This window comes from Eschrichtius robustus, chromosome 5 (genome assembly GCF_028021215.1).
Source record: "Eschrichtius robustus isolate mEscRob2 chromosome 5, mEscRob2.pri, whole genome shotgun sequence".
NCBI classification, from domain to species: Eukaryota; Metazoa; Chordata; class Mammalia; order Artiodactyla; family Eschrichtiidae; genus Eschrichtius; species Eschrichtius robustus.
This window is the reverse complement of record NC_090828.1, coordinates 86,507,038-86,527,678: the sequence shown is the minus strand read 5'-3', so window position 1 is coordinate 86,527,678 and position 20,641 is coordinate 86,507,038. Positions and strand designations below refer to the sequence as shown.

General features: G+C 35.8%; 1 protein-coding gene across 15 annotated transcripts in view; it reads right to left on the bottom strand.

The window, feature by feature from the left end:
- Positions 1 to 20,641, bottom strand: part of GTDC1 (glycosyltransferase like domain containing 1) — a 463,274-nt gene that overhangs the window by 287,044 nt on the left and 155,589 nt on the right. Inside the window, exon 2 of one of the 15 annotated variants that reach the window (XM_068545183.1) lies at positions 15,492 to 15,590. The exons of the other annotated variants lie outside the window; for them this stretch is intronic. The gene's annotated coding sequence lies outside the window, so the exon portion shown is untranslated. The remainder of the gene's footprint in view (positions 1 to 15,491; positions 15,591 to 20,641) is intronic. 15 annotated transcript variants of the gene reach the window in all.

Sequence of the window (20,641 nt, the reverse complement as noted above, 5' to 3'; positions counted from 1 at the left end):
AAAATTAGTTCCTCCAACAAAAAATAAGGAACTATAATTCTCAGGAATTCTTCAACAAAAGCCTTAGGAGCAATACAGAATTTGCTATTAAGAGAATATTTAAACAAGGCTAATACGGTAATTAGAACAGAAAAATGGCTACAGGAAGTTCTTTTCTTTTTTGGAACTGATTGTTTTTTAGATGTTTCTAATTTACCACCAAGTAAAGAAAATGTGACTATTAAGAGAATAAATGCAATAACTTAAAACAATTAAAAGAAACATTCAATTTTTTATGTTTGTTTAGCATTTTAAATTATTTTCCAAAGCCCTTTAAGTAGGCTATGTCATTTGCATACAGACTTAAAAGCACCAAGAATTCCATTAAAGCACTGGCTCCCTTAACCCCTTATACCTATAGCTACAAGCTTAAATAAGGGAATAAATAAGTTAGAAGTTTAAATAAAGTGGGGAAAAAGGCCAGTGCCTCTGGTCTAGGAATCAGAAAACCTAAGTATAAATAGCCATATGATACTGAACTAATCACTCTCTGAAACTTAAATTTCTCATATTCAAGAATGACGCTATCACCAGCCTTCCTGACAGCTTCAGAGTTTCATTTGAAAGATGGGGTGATACAGTATGTGAGAAAATTGTACAGCGCTAAACAAACATAAAGAAGTACTCTACGGACTTTCCTGGTGGTGCAGTGGTTAAGAATCCGCCTGCCAATGCAGGGGACACAGGTTCGATCCCTGGTCCATGAAGATCCCACATGCCATGGAGCAGCTAAGCCCGTGCGCCACAACTACTGAGCCTGCACTCTAGAGCCCGCGAGCCACAACCACCGAAGTCCGCGCACCAAGAGCCCATGCTCCGTAACAAGAGAAGCCACCACAATGCGAAGCCCGAGCACCGCAACAAAGAGGAGCCCCCGCTAGCCGCAACTAGAGAAAGCCCGCGCACAGCAACAAAGACCCAACGCAGCCAAAAGTAAATAAAATAAATTAATTTTTTAACATCTTTATTGGAGTATAATTGCTTTACATTGTTGTGTTAGTTGCTGCTGTATAACAAAGTGAATCAGCTATACGTATACATATATCCCCATATCCCCTCCCTCTTGCATCTCCCTCCCACCCCTCTAGGTGGTCACAAAGCACCAAGCTGATCTCCCTGTGCTATGCGGCTGCTTCCCACTAGCAATTAAAATTTAAAAAAAAAGAAGTACTCTACTATTTATGAAGCACTCACATTGTGCCAGGTACTATGTTGGGCTCCTACATACATTATCTCATTTGGTTTAATTTCATCTTCACAATACCACTTCATTATTATTAGTCCCATTTTAAGAGATAAGAAAATTGAGGCTCACAAAAGTTAAGCAATTTCCCAGAAATGGTACGGCTAATAAACGGCAACACTGAGGGTAAATATATTAGGCCATACATGGTTCTGTATTGATGATCATAATCATCCACTGGGGGTCCGCATAACTCTTGATTAGTTGTTATTTTAAAGAGAAAATCAATGCTGACACCCTACAAAGTAGAATCAAGTAATGCAGAATTTCTCTAACTTTTCCATCAGACACACAGCTAGATACTTGGTATTTTGAATTGGCTCATATTATTCCATCATGTCCACTTCTTCCTTAATTTATCCAAAACGTAGCAATGGCTACCCTGTTTGACAACCAGAAAGAGTGCTAATAACCATTCTCCCCTGAAGTCTCCAGAGCCACTGCCATGAAATTTTAAACACTGGTTGGTGTTAAGAAATTCTGACTGGGTGCAACAAGAATAGGCAGCTTTAAAGACTTTCTGATTGCCAACTGAACTGTCTTCCTTTCCAAGCCAAGGAAAGCCACTTGTATGTACAGCCACTAATAAGCAAGACTTAATTATTTGTTTCTTGTTTTCAGAGAGTTTGTAAAAGCCCATGGGAGAAAAGAGGTTAGATTATATTTTAATATTTAAAATAAAGTAAAACAAAAACCTATGAGCTTATAATTGCTTATATTTGTCAAAAGAGAAGACTGTAGACAAAAGAAAGATGTTGGTGGAAAAGAGCATATAGTTATATACAAGTTGAAGGTAGGCAGCATAATTTTGCCAGAGCAACCAATAAAGGAGAAAAGTCAGTCAGAGAACCTATTCAACAGGGTATTCAGATCAGTTGAGACAGGATGCTCATTCACAGCTAGAAAATCCATCAACTGCCCTAATCCATGCCAAAACCCAGAAGAGGATGAATCAATAAAGCTGGGAAGAGTGCTGAGTTATTGCTTCTACCCTCAGCTCTTAGAAGGCATCAAGGATCCTACTGAAGAAACAAAACCTTGATGCATCTATAGGAAGTCTGATGTATGAATATTATGTTGTAATCTGAAGATCAGAAATTTAAGAGACACCATTTACATCATGTCCTGTTTCATAGGGAACAACTATTCAAGATATAAAAACCAGGCACTGACGAGCCATAGGTTCAAGGATTTCAGAGACTGTGATGGTAGAGGGTAGAAGTCTCTCCTTGTAAAATAAATTTAAAGTTGCATTCTGAGGAGGAAGCACTGAAGCGGACTGAGTCAAGAAGCAAAGTATGGAAACAAGTGGATCTGAAAAAAAATGAAGTTTCCAGGTAAGCCCAAACTAGTAAGTGGATCTGCGTGGGTTTTGCTTTCATTTTGTTTTGAACGAGGAGGGCAGAGTTCATTCCTCTTCAAATGCCCCAAGACAATTCTTAACAATCCCACTGTCAGAGTTTCCAGCTGGAAGACAAACCTGAGTCTGCATCTCTTGTTTGAGCCTGTTTTTCTCCATTTGCCTTCAGTAGCAAGAGAATATTACTGATTCATTAAATCATCCCTTACCTTTGCCTCTAAATTATTTCCAATTCTTCCAGTATTTATTTTCCAGCCTGTTGCTGATTTTCATCAGTAACAGGACTATCAATGAAAACAGAGGACTATTTTCATTGATAGTCCTCTAGGTGCTATCAAATTTGCCACATTAGATTCACATTATAGAATTCAATACTAAACACTCAGGACCCACCCAGAAATGTCATCACCTACCCCTTGTTTTCGAAAGCTCACTTAACCTTTCCAGACCTCTGTTTCCTCAGCTGTAAAATGACAGCAGTTTGATTAGAAGAGCTTTAAAGTCTTTACTATGTTAATAACTGTCATATTATCTCAATGTCAGGCGTTAATATCTAAAAACACTAATTAGTAAGAAAAAAAGTAGTACCACAAAAGACTCTATAATGGGAGGCAAATAATTAACATTTTGCCCATAGTACCCCATGGACAACTACCTATGTGATTATAGTTAAGTCACTGAAGCTTTTTTTGTTGCTTTTACCAACAAACTGAAGATAATACATCACACTTTGTTATGGAGGGAATGGACCATATGATCTCTTACTGCAATGGTTCCAGAATGAATGACTATATTATGGTTTATTATATGTACATGATGGTACCAGGCAGTCCTTTATTTAACAAAAATTTAATAAAAGCCTAGACTGTAACAGGCACCATATGACATAGTGAATTCAAGGATGCTGGTGTAGTGGGTTGAACTGTGTTGTCCAAAAAGATATTCAAGTCCTAACCCCTGGTATTCAGGTTAAGATGAGGTCATACTAGATTAGATTAGTACGGGCTCTATAGCCAATGACTTCTGTCCTTATAAAAAGGGGAAGGGACACAAAGAGATATACACAGGGAAGAAGGTCATGTGACAACAGAGGCAAAGATTGGAGTGATGCACCTACAAGCCAAGAAATGCCCAAGATTGCGGGAAGCCACCAGAAGCTAGGCAGAGGCAAGAAAGGATTCTTCCCTAGACCTTTCAGAGGAAGCAAGTCTTGCCAACACTGATTTTGGACTTCTAGCCTCAACAACTGTGACAGAATAAATTCTGTTGTTACAGAAACCTTAAGAAATTAATATAGTTGGTCACATCAGTACAATAAGAGATAGCCAGGCAAATAAAAACAGTTATTAAAAGAATTCCAAGAAATATGTTATTTTAGTGAAACCAAAGGACTGGCAACACCTAATATTTTTTAAAAATTTAAGCTTTCATGACATTGAAAAGTAGTGCTTTTGAACAGGATAAACTACAGGCTACTATCATAACCATTTCTAATTTACTAATTTGATTTTTGAAAATAGACAAACCATTTTACTTCTGAACATGTCAGTTTCCTTTCCTAGAAAGTGAGATTTGACATATATATTAATCTACCACACAAGAGGGAAAAGAAAATTAATGACATTATGCTGAATACTTTTGTAAATGGTAAATGTCATAATTATACATACATGTACACACAGAGATAGGAAGAAAGAAAGGTAGATGATTTAGGGGTAGGTAAGGTATGGATATGTACGGAGGGTTATAAACTTCATGACACTGCAAGAATTATTACATCCTGTCTCTGTCCCAACTACAGACCAAGCATAATCAACTATTCAAAAAAACAAAAATTATCTGACTATTTAAATCGCTCAAGTAGTGAAAATAAAAAAAAAATGTAAAACAGCAGCATTCCTAAAAAAAATTTTTATGCTCTGATTAAAAAATAATTAAAATTACTAATACAAAACAACAATCTGTCCAGTTAGTTTTCTTTAATTAGCAAGAACATTTAACCTCTTCAATAAGCTTTTATGTGGACAGAATGTTTCATACTACTATAATTATCTCTTAAAAGTAACGAAACAAAAAGAAAGGAAATACCCAGCAAGTGAAACAAAGCTAAGAGAGTTACTGAGTTATATTTATACTTAAAATCTTGAACTGGTGAAGATAAAGTATAATAGATAATACTATTATTTGTACTAAGCCCAGACAGTATATTTTAGACCAGCATTCCCAACCCCGCTTGCACTTTAGAAAGACTTGCAGGATATTTAAATATAAATGTTGATGCCCAGGGCCCCTCTATAGACAGGGCTGCCCCCGCATGGCAGTGCAGGCTTTGTTCTCACAACTCCAGAGGGCACTATTTATACACTGCAATGCAACCTATAAGATGTAGGAATAAAAAGTTAAGTGAGTACAAAGCATTAAAGATACTAAGTGAGCCACTAAATCAACACCAACTAATCATTTCTCAAATAAGAAGCACCAGACTTCAGCTCTCTGGGCAAAAAGGAAGCTTCTACTGGGCAGCCATTTAGTACATAGCATCCTGAGCATGCTCTGGGCCCTGGGAAATTGCTTTCTCTCCTCTTTATCACATAAGAGGGTCCTGTTTTACAGCAAATATAGTATTTTAAGGTTAAGAAATATTTAATGATATTGAGGAATTACTTAGGATTTATTAGGGTGATAATGGTATCACCCTACAGTGATGTTTTATTTTTAAGAGATTTTATCATTTAGAGATACACAATGAAATATGTAGGCCTATAAATGGAATGTCAGGAATTTGCTTCAATAAAATGTGGAGTGGGAGACTTCCCTGGTGGTCCGAGTGGTTACGACTCTGTGCTTCCAATGCAGGGGACATGGGTTCGATCCCTGGTCGGGGAACTAAGATCCCACATGCTGTGCAGCTGAGCCAAAAAAAAAAAAAAAAAAAAAAAAAAAATGGAGTGGGAAAGAGCTAGGCGGAGTTCAGATAGAACCAGATTGGCCGTTTATTTATAATTGTTAAAGGGTAAATAGGTTCATTATCTATTCCCTCTACTTTTGTATATGTTTAAATTTTTCCATAATGTGGCCACTCATTCAAATCAAAAATAGGAAATGCAATGTGCCTATAGTAAGCAAATTATCTTGACCAAAATGGAGAGTATACTTAAGATGGATAGTATCATCACAAGGAAAGGACCAGGCAATCATTCCTTAACAATATGAGTAAGAATTTGTTTGTTGGAAAAATAACTGGCAGTCAAACAAAAGGTTTACAACCAGACATAGGACAGTGCTATAATTTAAAAGTAGTGGAAAGCAGAAATGACATCAGGCTACGAAATAATAAGTAATCAGAGTGACCTAAAAGAGGTCAAGAAGGTTTCTGCCCCTCAAGCTGAGGTCAAAATTAATGCCAAGAAAGAGAGAGTGGTTAAAGGAATCAAAAGCAAGAAAGGGCTGAGAGAAGTAGCGGGAAAAAAGATATTAAATTTGCCACTGAGAATGCCATTGATAACAATCCTAATTTACTCCAGTTAAGTGATAAATAGATGATTATAAAAGGCAGAAAACACAGAAATATAGTACAGTTGACTCTTGAACAACACGAGTTTGAACTGCATGGGCCCGCTTATCAGTGAATTATTTTTCAATAAATATGTACAAAAATAAGTAATACTCGATTCTCGGTTAGCTGAATCCTTGGATGTGGAATTGCAGATATGGAGGGCCAACTGTAAAGTTATCTCAGATTTTCAAGTTGCAGGGGGTAACCCCAAGTTGTTAAGGGTCAACTGCATATTGAACTGAATTGAAAGATATTCAGGGTTTTCTTTGACAAGAAAGACATTTACTAGAGAGCAATGGACAAGAGGACGGTCAAATTGATGACATTTCCAAAAACTAGACAATGATAAAAGTAAAGTTTTCAGTGATGTGGAAGGAATATGGTAAATAATTAAAATACAAAGAGGAAGAGTTAGGAGGGTAGCCTTCTATGGAATGGCTGAAAATGCTCAAAAGGGCTACAAAGGTCAAGCAATACTACCTGAAAAAAACAGTGATAAACTATTTCTAGAAAGTAAACCATGTAAACTGGCATCACTGCCAAGTCAACAGGTAAACCTCCAGGGATTATAAATCAGTATTGTTCCTCCACTGTTCTCTTCTGTCATCATAATCTGTACACTTCCAAAAAGGTCCTGGGTTTTAACAGCTTATAGGAAGTTCATGTCTAATGAAACCTTTTTTCCTCATTGCATTTGTATTCCCCCAACTTAAGTTTTTCTGCTAATAAACTAAATACCAGTAACCATTTTCTGCGTATTGCCACTGTACCCTGGTAAAAGGAAAGTCTCAGTATTTCCATTTTATAGCTTCTACTTATCACTTTAAGTTCTGCCTCATGTGCTTCAAACTCATTACAGCTACATCTTTTGCTACTTGAAAAAGAATCCAAAAGAGAAAAGTGAAAACCACTAAAACAGCCACCTTCTCCACTGTACTAAACAGGTAATTATATAACAAGCATGAAGTATTTCAACTAAAGTAAAGCACTGTACTCATAAAACATTTTAAAAAGTATTGAGCAGCTACTACATGCAGGGCAGTATAATGGGTAGAGCAAGGAAGAAAGAAGAAAAAGAAAATAGGACGTATAACCTTGCAAAGCATGTAATGCAACTGCTAAATAATGTCTTATATGCTACAAATCCAGCTAGCATTGTTTTTCTATGTATCTCTTATCCGTAAATAAATACAACTGGAATACTGCACATAGCAAAGATTATATATCTTATGAATTTTATTGATACTTCTTAGTATTATTTATTCATTCATCCAACAAATATTTACTGAACACTAAGAGAATTAGACCTTGGGAATAGTTGTGAAAAAAGACAAAGCCTCTGCCCTCAGGGAACTTAGAAATAATAATAAAATACTTCCTGTGCAAATTTACGATGACCTTTGCTTATAAAACTTCAAGAAATGGGCAATATTAAATATCATAAGATACCAAAATAACCCTAACATATTTGCTTTTGAATTTCAGCTGCTCAAAAATCCATGAGTTAATTAAGTTACTTTACAAATTTTTTTGTTTTTCCTCTCATCCACTGATCCACTCACAGAATGACCACTTCCTCGCTATTATTAATTCTGTCCAAGTGTAACTGAACAGGTAACACTGCTTAGCAGTGACAAAAAGTAAAACATTATTAATAGCTATTCAGAATTGTTTGTTACTTAATGAGCTGCTCTGTAAAATACTGAAGGTGAAGGGCAAAAGAAATGGATGAAAGAAGATTTAGAATGGTCTGGAAGGGGGTAAGTGGGGAGCAGGATTTGAGTAGTTAAGAGTGTTTAGCTTTGCTTAACTCTTTACAGGTATAAGAAATAACCTAAATAGAATGTCTAAAAAAGGGAAGGAAATCAAATGAGCAGGTTAGGTCTCTCTCTCTGCAACAAGCTGGGCAAACTATTTCTCCAATTCACCTGCAGTGTATTTTATCTTCAGCCCCAATTAGCAAAGGTAGAAGTGTATTCAGAGGTTTTTGAAAGAAATAAAGAAAGCCTATTTCTACAGAAAAAAAAAAAAAAAAGCAAAACTAATATACATAAAGTCTCTTCAAAAATTTTACCGACTAATAAAAAGCTTTCAAGCACATTTATAACAAGTTTTAAAGATATATTCCAGGTAAATAATCTGCACTAATGTGGTGGCCAGTGACCTGAAATGGCCATTTCTATTGTGAACAAGAAAAGAAACTTAGTATGTTTACTAAAATTCATATCAACTCGAAGAAAATATATTTGAACATTTATTTCCGTTTAACAAATATTTTTGGCAGTCAGGATTTTCAGCTGTTATTCTTTCATTAAAATTAAAGTGAGACATTTCTGCATGTTCAGACATTCACATAATTCTTTTCTTCCGGGTTTAAACAAAGAGATGATACTGTACATGTGAAATAACTACTTTGTGTTAGAAAATTACAGTCATTTTATCATAGGTATGAAGTGCTGCTTTTCTTTAAAAAAAAGAAATAGCAACAGGTATTGTCAAAACGTTCAGATCCATGAGACAAATGTACACCTTTTTTTCTCTTTAATACGTTATTCAGTCTTTACTAGATAAGGGTGCAATTTAGCCACCCTCCATTTTACCTTTTTCATAAACACAGCATTTTTTTACACACTTTCAAATCAAGTACCTAGGAAAGTACCTTACAAAATAGGAGTCATTACACAAATGTTAGTTGAAGAAAATGAATAAACTGTGAATTATTAATTTACTTTTTCTAATTACAGAAATATAAATATGACCACTATTTTAATTCCTTATTACTACCCACTATTTATTATTTTTTATTAAATTATTTGTTAAGTAATAAAATAATTATTTAATGATTGCTGTTTAACTATAACTCAAAATTGATATCAGAACTGAAATAAGTTAAACAGAAACCAAAAATCTGTGAATGACATCCACACTATCATTTCTTCTGATCACTATGAACCACATGTACTGAAGAACAAACGTAGCAGCATATTGTAGCTGTGGGCCAAACACTCTTTAAACATCATTTTTTTATTTAAGTATTAATTCCATGCCATCTCTTCTATTTACATTTTAAAAGAGATAAACTAAAGGCTAGAAATTAATAACCTAAAAATAAAAATCTCAGAGCAAATGAGTTACACAGAAGAAGAGCACAAATTCTAACCTCACGATAGCATCTTACTCTTCAGTTTACAAAATATTCTTCGAACATTATTATCTCATTTGATCCGCATAACAAACCCTGAAGATAAATGGGCAGGGTATTATTTTGTTTTTTCACCATTTCACAGATGAAGATACAAAAGAATGGTGATCTGCCCTTAGAGGCTGAGTGGCTAAACTGGGCCTTGAATCAGCCCCTCTGACTTCTAGTCCAGTGATCTCTCCTGCGCCCTCACAACTACTATGTAACAATATGTCTAATAGGTACAAAGAGAAAATCAAAACCCATCATATGTTCCTAGGGATGCCCAAACACTGAAGGAATTCACATTGTGTGGCTAATATCTGTAAGTCAGGATTAGTCAATATCTATGTGTCTAATCTGTGGTTTGGAGCTGCAAACAAATACCACATTAGTCAGCAAGACAAAATAAGTGAGAGAACAATTGACACTCCATGTCTATGAAAAAAGAAGTCGTTCTTGGTTTGATGTGCTTACCAGCTGAAAAAAAAAAAAAAAAACTGTATGACAAATTGAAAAGTAAAACAGAAATGAAAATGAATGCTGATGAGTTCAAACTGAATATTCTAAATTGCAAATGTGGAAATACTGATTCAAATGGCACCATGTCATTAAACTCTGTTAGAAGGAAGGCTTCAGGTGACTCACACAAATTTGGAGAGAAGGGATTTCCCTGTCACCGCCCCCCCATTTTAAAATGTAAAACAAAAATACCAAACAAAACCAGGTTGCAATATTACTTTAGAGATTTTCTACAATTTTTCTAAAACCTAAGACATACCAAGCTTATAACTACTGATGCTCATCTAAAGCCTAAATCCTTAATAACAGAAATACTAACTTTTTTGCTGTAATATAGAACAGGTCATAACAGAATGTAAATATCCTGAATCCTCCAAGTTTTGATATAATCAATATCTTAAGGGTTTATCACCAAAACTGACAATATGCATTAGAAATCCTAGAACATAATAGTTTCTGGGGCCAGAGCAGGCTGAAGGATGCAATAGCCAAAAAGAAAACCCTGTTCATCAAAACTTTCTTTTTCAGTAATTCTAAAAGGCTGGTGCTCACCACAACTCCTCTCAGATTTAGACATCTAATTAGAAACTGCATTTTTAATACTAGTTAATACATGTAAAACATATGCATGTTGAACACATTAAAGGACAAAAGTTTTCTGGGAGCTTTTTTCCATGGATTAAAAAATAAAGAAAACTCAACACTGTTCAAGTGGACCACTACCATCAGCCAGCATTTTATCTAAAATAAGACTGCTTGAAAGAAGGCAAATATAAAGATCATGTTTCCAGAAGCCTGAATGTTTTTCAGGTACTTCAAATCTAAAACTGCCACTGTTTCTCCTTGTGTGAATATGTATGTGTGTCTTCCTTTTTCTACTCCCAGTTCTAAATACCAAAATCAGACAAAAAAAAAAAGATTACTCACATAAACTCTACTTACATACTAAATACTCAATACTCCAATTTCAGAGCCAATAGACCTCGATTCTTAACCTCTGCTTCTCTTAGTTCTCTTACATTTTTCAAAAAATACTGCAAATAAAATATGAATGTCATTAAATATTTTTGAACACTTAGAAAAATAAAAATACTACTACTACGAAAACGATTGCATAGTCCTCCTAATCACTCCTTATGAGCCCCTGTGTCATAATCTCTTCGTTTCCACCAATTCCAAGAGTCAAGGATTCCTAAACCTTTGTAATAATGGCACTGTGCTATTATTTGAATTCCTGGCAGCAATCTTCTTATAAAATGGCATAGAAAAGTATTTTTTCAATAAGAGCGAGTTGATGTTTTTCTGTTTTAAAAATCTCCTTTGAGAAAATTGAAGACACTAAGCAATGCTATCAAATGAAAGCTAAGAATCACTACCTCTGAATGAGAAACTCTACAATACAAATGCTACATACACACAGACACACACAATATACAAGTAACATATGCCTTTAATATAACTGGATTTCATGAAATTTTTTTCATTTTATTTAAGCTTATGATTGAGTCAAAAAAAAAAAAAAAACCCAAAAAAAACCAGTGACAAAAACTAGTTCACATTCTTAGCCACTTTCATTTTCTGAAAATCACCAAAACAGTTCATATACAAATAAATATCTGTATCAACACTGGATACACAGTGAAACAAACCATGGGCTAAAAATCCCCTATACTTCAGCTCTATTACTATAGGGAAAGACAGGTTACCAAGTGTAGGCAATTTCCCTAGAAACATATTAGTATCTGATGGCTTTAGAAAGGCTGATTCAAGTGAACATTGTGCAAAGAGTACTGGAAAAAAAATAATAAAAGGAATAGAACTATATCCAAGAGAAGAAACTCAGTTCCTAAAGTACACTACCTTATTTACTTTTTTATCATTTGTGTCTGGCACACAGTGTGTGTTCTTCAAACATACGCCTTACCAGTCCAGACCACTGAGGAAGAGGCTGGCTTTTCTGAACTGAATACTAAGTAGAGTGGCAACCACAAACTTCACTCATTAATTTTTACTTTGGGATCTAGCATAAAATAAGAACTCTAGAGATGCACTTAATACCTGACTTTTCCCTTTTTTTGAGGGGGGAGTGCTAAGTTTGAGAAGTTAATACCAAGTAATGAATCACTTATTGATTACGTGTATGTTTGGGTAATATGTACATATACACACATATATACGTATACATAATATATATTATAAATTTTATTTACACAGAGAAAAGAGGCAGTGTTACATTAATTCTTTAAAGAAAAGGAAGTTTTGCTACAGTGAAGTATGTGGAGTAACTTAAAATGCTGCCAAAGTAAACCCACTGATCCAATTTAATGAGTGAATATGAATGATTTACAATTGGCATAGCTATTTTTAAAATAATTATAACTACTAAAGTAGTTTAACTGTGATCTCTCTGCTTTTGCCTAAATTAATTTGTATACCAAATTCTTTTTTCATAGACAGGATAAGGGTAACTTTCAATTCGGCTCCTAGACAAATTTTATAACTAGTGAAATGCAAACAACATAAATTTCATTCATATTGCTAATTCGTTTACCATCTACAATTCCTACTATCATTATTCTCGTTCAGAATCTCACTATTTCTATATTAGATGTTAAGAATCCAATGGCCACCTCTACCCTCATCCATGGTCTCCAGCCTGTATTGCTGTAATATTTGTCCTGTGCAGTTTTCCTTACCTCACTCCCATGTTTGACTGCAATACTCACCGTGTTTTACCTGCAAAACATTGTTCAAATAATAGCAGTGCAATTTCAAATAACAGCAGTGCAATTTTCCTTTTGCTCTCTTGCACTCGGTTCACAAGGTTTGGATGAGGTCGACCCCAAAGTGGCCATGTGACCCTGGACTGGCCAATTATGACATTAGATGACTTTTGTCACAGTAATAAGTTCAAAGACCATAAGATTTTTTTAAAAAAAGTGCTTTCACTCAATCTGGGACTTTGGCTACAACTGCCAAGAGTGGTACACTCTTTCAGATAGGGTAACTAAGCTGGTGAGATATAGACTTAGCTCTGGGAGAGATCCATTTGGAGAGAACCAAACCAGAGGAAAGCAGAGTCAAGAAAACATGAGGCCTAATTACTGGATCCAACTTTGCCTGGAGTCAACCACTCTAGGACTTTCAGTTATATGAGCCAATACATTTTCCCTTATGTTTAACTGATTTTGAATTGGGGTCTATCATGTGCAACTAATAGGGTCCTGAGTAATAGAGCCGTCAAAGGATACTCATAACCTAAAGCAAAAGCTCCCTAAATTCTTAACCTTGAATTCAAGAATGTTCATGAACTAGACAAAATCTGCCTTACCCTCCCAACCTGATGTCTCACAACTCCTCCTAACTCAGAATATGTTCGTGCTAAACCAAGATTTTAGAGATTTCCAAACATTTCCCAATTTTCCTGCATTAATACCTTTGTTCACAACACTTCCTTCTTCTACATCACTCTTCCACTTCACCTCTATCTATTAAAATCTCTAACATCTTCTCAGGAGGTCTACCTCAGAATTTCCTGAATGAGGATTAAACTCCCTCCTCTGTACTTCTTTAGTGAATGCTACCCTCTTTGCAGTCCTGACTCTTCTGTGTGAGGTCTATAGTAACATATTCAGTATTTAGTGTACATGTCTTATGTTCCATGCCCTATAGAGACAGATAGCTAACACAAACGTCAAGCACCTTCTCTTTGAAAAGGCAGATATAATCATGACATTCTGAGGCTGGAACAGAAGATCCAAACAAATAAGTCATATCAGAACAACTTAAAAGATATAAGCACTACTGGAAAGAATTATTGCTCAAAAGTCTCTTAACTCTAAAAATAAAAGTAAAATATTCAAGAAGATACACAAACAAGGAAATAATTTCTGTATTAAATGAAGCAGTGGTTGATAACAAAGTTGAATGAGAGACAGAACAAATTTGTCTTTTGTGTTAGAGTTCTTTAAATCTTGATCTTGATTTTAATTCCTTAAGACATCACAGAACTCAGCAGAAGAAACCAAAACCTTTAGTTACAGATGAAAAAAATAAGACTCTAAGGTTAAAAAAAATGACTTTTCCAAGGCCAAACAATTAATTGATGGCAGAGTTGGGATTAGAACCCAGAACTGCTGATTCCCCTACTACAGTATATTGTTTCTTTCCAACATGAGTGATTTATATTCTTTTAATAAACTCTTTTAAGTATATGTACATTTAAATACATTTTATTGAAGAGTACCTGAAGATGCATTCTTGGACAGAGTCTAAACTAGAGGCTACAAACACAAAGGCCTAAATGGACCAGTTAAGTAACATAAATACAGAAGCAGGTCAGTATAAAACAATGGCAACTAGTTGTATTTGTGACCAAAACAAAGAATGTCTGTCTTAAAAGCAGTAAAAATTAAAAATGCTTAAATAATTGCAGCGGCCAAGCTAAATACTTCTTCGGGACAAATTCTAATCTCTCATTTATCCTATAGCTTCCACACCATATATTAAAAGGCCACTCTTCATGGGTGGCTATTGCCAAATCTAAAAAGCCTTAAATATAATCATGTGAAATTTTACAAAATATCTCACACATATGTTAGATTCTACAAAGTTTCCTGAACTAAGAAACAATTTTTTTCCAGAATCATTTTTATACAGGGGAAATTCCAGAAAAATATATTTTCTATTATCAAAATTTACATAATGAATGATGACTGATATCATAGTATGATTAATACAACCCATAAAAATAAGTGAGTAAGTGTATAAGGAATTGTTTAGTTTAATCCCATAATTCTGAGGCCCTTAAATGTCTCTAAGCAGTTTCTGTGCAGAAGAGACGATATCCCTGGACACATGATACAAGTAGTGCTGAGAGCTGAAAAAAAATAAGCAAATTAGCAAAGTCAATTACAACCATATTTTGTTTGTATTTTCAAACCCACAGATATGAAATGAAAGCATTCATTCAACCATATTTACTCAACAGCTACTATCTGCTAGGAAGCAAATTAAGTACTGGAGATAAAAATGGTAAACAAGGCAAGTATGGCCCTTGTCATCACGGAACTTACAGAATAATGAAAAAAGAAAAAAAAATCAAACAAATAAAGTAATTACAAATTATATGCAATGTAATTAATATACATTAATTTAGGATGCTGAAATCGAGGGCTTGTTTTAGATAGGCTGATCAGGGAAGGCCTCTCTGAGAAGGTGAAGGATGGGAAGAAGTAAAGCAAAGGTGTGGGGAGGGGACATGAGTTAGTGTTAGTTAGTTAGTGTCCAGCTGAAGGAGCAGCAAGCAGCAGCAGCACCTGAGGCAGGAAAGAGCTTGACATTTCAGAGTAAGTGAACAAGGCCAATGCCGCTACTACAGCAGACTAGTGAGACGCCAGGGATCAGAGGTGAGGTTGCAGAGGTAGGCAGGGCCCCATGAGCCCTAGGTGTAATCTGGATTTTTACGTAGGCAAGGTGAAGTCACTGATGGTTTTTAATCCGGGATTATTTAATCCAAATTACTAGTATAACAATTGGATATACAGGCATTAAATTGTCTTTCAATCAACAGAGTTTACTAAATGCTTACTGAGTGTCAGCACTGGACGTCCACGTTTGTCACGTCTGCCTTTACATCACCAGTGCTAGCATAGGCACTGGCTCTGGACATGAAAGTTCTTGATACATGCTGACGAAGGGGAAAAAACGGAAACAAGCTTAGAAAAGAAGCAAAAGACAACTAGTCTGGGGGCCGTTTGGTCAAACCATCCCACCCTCCAGCCCTCTCTCAAGTACATGTATTCAATCACCAGGAATTTCTCCTCAAAAGGGAGTATTAAATTTTGATGATCAGCATGAGATGGTGAACAAAGAGAAACATAGGAAAGACTGTTTACAGGAAAAAATTTACTAAAGTATAGGATTATGTTCTTCAGAAAGACAGAAGAATAAAAGGGACGTGTATGCTCTTTTGTAAGCACAAGACCTGATTCAGCTCCTGCCTTCCACCTGCAGTTATCTTTGTGGGCTGGCCGGTCAGGAGGCCAGCAGGTCCATCATGTGAAAGAACCACAGAGTATAAACAAAGAAGAGATGAACAAGAATTGGCCATTTAATAAACAGGACAGTGTGTCCAAAGATGGCTAGGAGGCCAAATCTGATCCCAAGGAAATAGGCGAGTGTGAAAGCGTCCCTAAGAGGGGAGGCTTAAGAGAAGGGAAGGGTACCCAGAGTATCTGCACCACAGCTTTAGAAGCCCTGAATACAGGATGTCAGACACTCAGACCTGTGCACACCCTATACAGCTCCCAAAGCAAACATATTTCATTGACTAAGACCTTAATAAAAGCAGAAACACTTTCTCAAATAAACAAATGTTGGGAGTGGAAGTGCAATGAAAATACCTAAAAACAACTAGATTAGAAGCACTCTAAGATCAGACTCACAGTTTCAATTGTTATGTGAAAAATAAGCATGTGACTTCTAAAAGCAAAATTATGAAGGTCCTTACTCTACAGCCAAAGCATTTTTATACAATAGTATGATTCTGCATCCATTTAAGGGTGTTTGGGGTTTTTTGCTCTTTCCATTTCCTTCATTAAAAATAATGATTTTCTCTCCTCTGTAAAAGTGTAATAAACATCCAGTTTGTCTTTTAAAATACAGTTGTCAAAGGTTAAATATATGGGAGATTTATCCTATAGGGCTTTAAGGTACAGAGTCTGTTTAAAATAATATCTTATATCCTGATGCACTGTTACCTGGGGGCTGTATAGCACCTTAAATGTGAAATTTTATTTTATTTTTAAAATATGCTAGACGGAATATTAAAAACATGCACTTGAAGTTCCACTGTTGTGCTTAACTCCTTGGAAGCAGTGGGTTCACAGTGCTTGCTACTAACTATACAAACACTTTTGAATTAGCAGTTGATGGTGAGAATAAACTACGAACTCCATAACATGAAAAAAAATTTTTTCTTGCTATTGGAATACTTCTTGACAGCACTGAAAAAGAAACACAAAGAAAAGTGGAAAAGATAAAGTCTGGAAACCCTCCTTTAGGATGCTTGTGACACAGTCTCCAGTTTTGCAATGAAGGATGTGTTAGAGTAATTTAAAAGTTAGTCATTCATGTGCATGTGCATGTCTTTGTATATGAGAGAGAAGAGACTGAGAGAAAAGAGAGACAGGCAGAGAGAGACAGAGAAACAGAGACTGACTGAATGGTTAGTTATTTGGTGTGAAGTATTATACTATTTCTGTGGCGTTGGGGTCAGCTACATTTTCAACATAAAAGTCCAGATGGTTTTATACTGTCAATCAGAGGAGAGTTCACTGAGATGTAATATTGTGAACAAAGCCCTAAGCACTGTACAAATACTGGAAAGCTTCTGTGTGCACTGCCTAGACACAAGAGCAGATCAGGAGAAAAACAAACCAAGAGAGAATCCCACAATTAGGCAGTATAGGATAGGGAAGCTGGCCGGCTGGGCAACGGTGACAAGGAAACTTTCGGCCAGTTCTCATAAATGGAAGAGTCACATATGGGTCAGACTATGGGATGCTGCATCGCACCTAATGACAATATTATTTACGCAGTGTCAGTACATCATCCAAACCCCAAGAAGTGTACGCAACTGGTAATGATATAAGGGCAGTGAGCTGGGCAGTACTGGAATGCTGTCTCTAGCCAAGTTCATAAACCAAGTAGAGAACTTCACAGTATAGCAGTTTGAGGATAATTTAGGAATGGCAGGTATTGAGCACCCCAAACAAGAATGTTATTTTCATTCATGAGTTTACCCGATGATTTTAAAAAAGCATCACATGTAGCATTTTATTTGGATTTAAAGAAAAACCTCAAGAGGAAAATTCAAATGACATGTGACTTCTATCGCTAAAAGCTAAAGAGAAATGTGCTAAGAAAAAATGAAAAAATCACATTCACAAACCTAGAAAGACTCTTGGTTCCCAGACATCAGCCTCCCATAAGTTTCAAGAACTATATCCCTTCTCAAGAACCCAAGAGGCACCACCACCCACTTCTAATAGAGAAATCTAGTAATATATTTTTTCATCAAGAGGTACTCAGGCTTAATTTACTTAATTAACCTACTTCAGCAAGCTAATGAGATAGCATAGTGGTTAAGAGCATGGGCTTAAAAAGAACGAACAGTGTATGGCCTTTGCAAGTGGCCAGACTTGAGCTCAAATCACGTATCTACCACTAACAAGCTGCGTAACCCAGTGCAAGTAACCTGACTCTAAGCCTGAGAGTCTACCTCTGCTAAACCAGGAAAACAATATCTAGCTTCCAGGACTGTAGAATGTCTACTACATGGTAAATGTTCAATATGTTAGCTATTATTACTATTATTTAAATCCATCAAATCTTACCTTGGTTATAGACATGCAAAATGACTGCCCTTTGTATGCCTAACAATACTTCACTTACCTACAAATTCTTAACAAGTCATCATTTATATTCCAAACTATGATGCACACTAATATAAAGGTGTCTTCATGATTAAGATGGTATTAAATTATTCAGAAAGGTATATTTTAATAAAATGATGTTTTATTACTAAAGTATTATTATATTATTCAGAAAGCTATATTTTTAACAAGAGGTAACAATTCAAAACAAGATATAATTGCCAAGCAAAGTAACTGAATTATTAATTTATAAAAGAATTGTTCGAGAAACCACCACCTTCCTTATTAATTTACCTATATTCACTAGTTTAGCCATATCTTTATTCACAAAGGCTAGCTAAAAACATCAAACATACATAGGTAGTTCATATCAGTTAAAAATGTTCACTCTCCCATAGAAAGGTATGTTCAATGTTTCACAGCAAATAGTTCAATTAAGAACAAAAATCAATCAATCAATCAATCAATCAATCAATCAATCAATCAATCACAGCTTCCCTGAAAGAGAATCTGCTTAATGAAAAGACACAGTCAAGGTACCATTTAAGAAGATGGCAAATCATAATAGAATTATCAACAATCAAATATCACCTTAAGCTTGAATTTCACTTTATACATTACTTGACCCAACTGAACTTTCATTCAATTTATTTTCTATCCAACTATTTGCTTTCCTTGCCCCTCCTTAGACATTTAAAAAGAAAAAAAAAGGTCAGGGGTTGGGAGTAGAGAAGGGAGATATCATAATGATAATCAACACCAATTAGGACTAGTATGGCTACAAGAAACAGAAAACCTAAAAAACTAGACACTTGATCTCATGTAACACAAGTCTGGAAAGAGACAGAGAAGCACTGGTGTAAACCAACCTGCACGAGCACCCAGCCTGTGTCTATTAATAGCGAGATTTTTAATTAATGTAACAACAACTTTAATGATTATAGTTCCATTCAGATTTTCTATTTCATTTTGAGTCAGGTGTTAGAAGTTATGTTTTTCTAAGAAATTATCCATATTGTCTAAGTTTGCAAATGTATTAACATAAAATTATTAACAGTATTTCCTCCTTTTTATTGATTTGTGTCATATCTGTGGTTATATTTTTTTCACTCCAAACATGAATTGTGCCTTAAAAAAATAAAGCATGCCTGCATTTATATCTGTTTTATTATTTCAAAATCACTAATTTTAGTTTGTTCATCTCCATTTTATATATATATATATATATATATATATATATATATGCTTTCAATTTCACAATTTTTTACTCTTTTTATTGTTTCCTTCCCAGTACTACTCCTAGATTAAAGTAAGAGGAGCCCTGCCCTGGGCCACAAGCTTTATAAGGCACTGCATATCACAATTTAAAAAAATAATAATAAAAATAAATTTATTAAAGATGATGTGGGGGGCTTCCCTGGTGGCGCAGTGGTTGAGAATCTGCCTGCCAATGCAGGGGACACGGGTTCGAGCCCTGGTCTGGGAAGATCCCACATGCCGCGGAGCAACTAGGCCCGTGAGCCACAACTACTGAGCCTGCGCGTCTGGAGCCTGTGCTCCACAGCAAGAGAGGCCGCGACAGTGAGAGGCCCGCACACCGCGATGAAGAGTGGCCCCCGCTTGCCGCAACTAGAGAAAGCCCTCGCACAGAAACGAAGACCCAACACAGCCAAAAATTAATTAATTAATTAATTAATTTAAAAAAAAAAAAAAAACCATTACAGAATTGAAAAGCCTATACCAGGAGTCAATATATCTTTGACCTTTAAAAAAAAAAAAAAAAAGATGATGTGGCTGCGACTGTCCATTTAGATGCGACCCACATTGTGATACGCAGTATGTTCACTATGACTCAGTTCTATTTTTTAGTGTCCGTTATAATTTCTTCTGTGACCCATTAATTATTTAGAATTATGCTTTTATTTCCTGACTTACAGGGTTTTTGAGGAATCTTTGTTAATGATTTCTCTCCTGTTCACACTTCACAATGATTTCATCTGAGGGGCGAAGATCACTGGCGGAGGGCTACTGGGGCCTGCTGCCTGCACTGGCAGAGCAGCTACTCCCCCGGGCAAAGGGCTGCAGAGACTGACAGCAGGAAGCTGGCCAGGGCACACAACAAGAGAAAGGTGGGAGGGATATGGGTGGGGCACCAACAACCTCTGCTACACTAATCCCCAGGCAAGTATCTTCATTCATTTCCAATGCACTCTTCCATTGTTTCGTTCTTGTAACCTCCTTTCTTGGCGCCAAAGATAGCACTAATAACACTCTGGCACCTTACTTTTGGTCACTTGTCTTG